Consider the following 272-nt stretch of genomic DNA (forward strand, 5'->3'; position numbering starts at 1 on the left):
TAGAATGTTAGGAGTGGTGGAATATTGATCACAGATAAACCCTGATGTTTAGAATGTTAGGAGTGGTGGAATGTTGATCACAGATAAACCCTGATGTTTAGAATGTTAGGAGTGGTGGAATGTTGATCACAGATAAACCTTGATGTTTAGAATGTTAGGAGAGGTGGAATGTTGATCACAGATAAAACCTGATGTTTAGAATGTTAGGAGAGGTGGAATGTTGATCACAGATAAACCCTGATGTTTAGAATGTTAGGAGTGGTGGAATGTTG

The sequence above is a fragment of the Oncorhynchus mykiss genome, unplaced genomic scaffold, assembly GCF_057628025.1.
Source record: "Oncorhynchus mykiss isolate SJ-2025 unplaced genomic scaffold, ASM5762802v1 scaffold103, whole genome shotgun sequence".
NCBI lineage: Eukaryota > Metazoa > Chordata > Actinopteri > Salmoniformes > Salmonidae > Oncorhynchus > Oncorhynchus mykiss.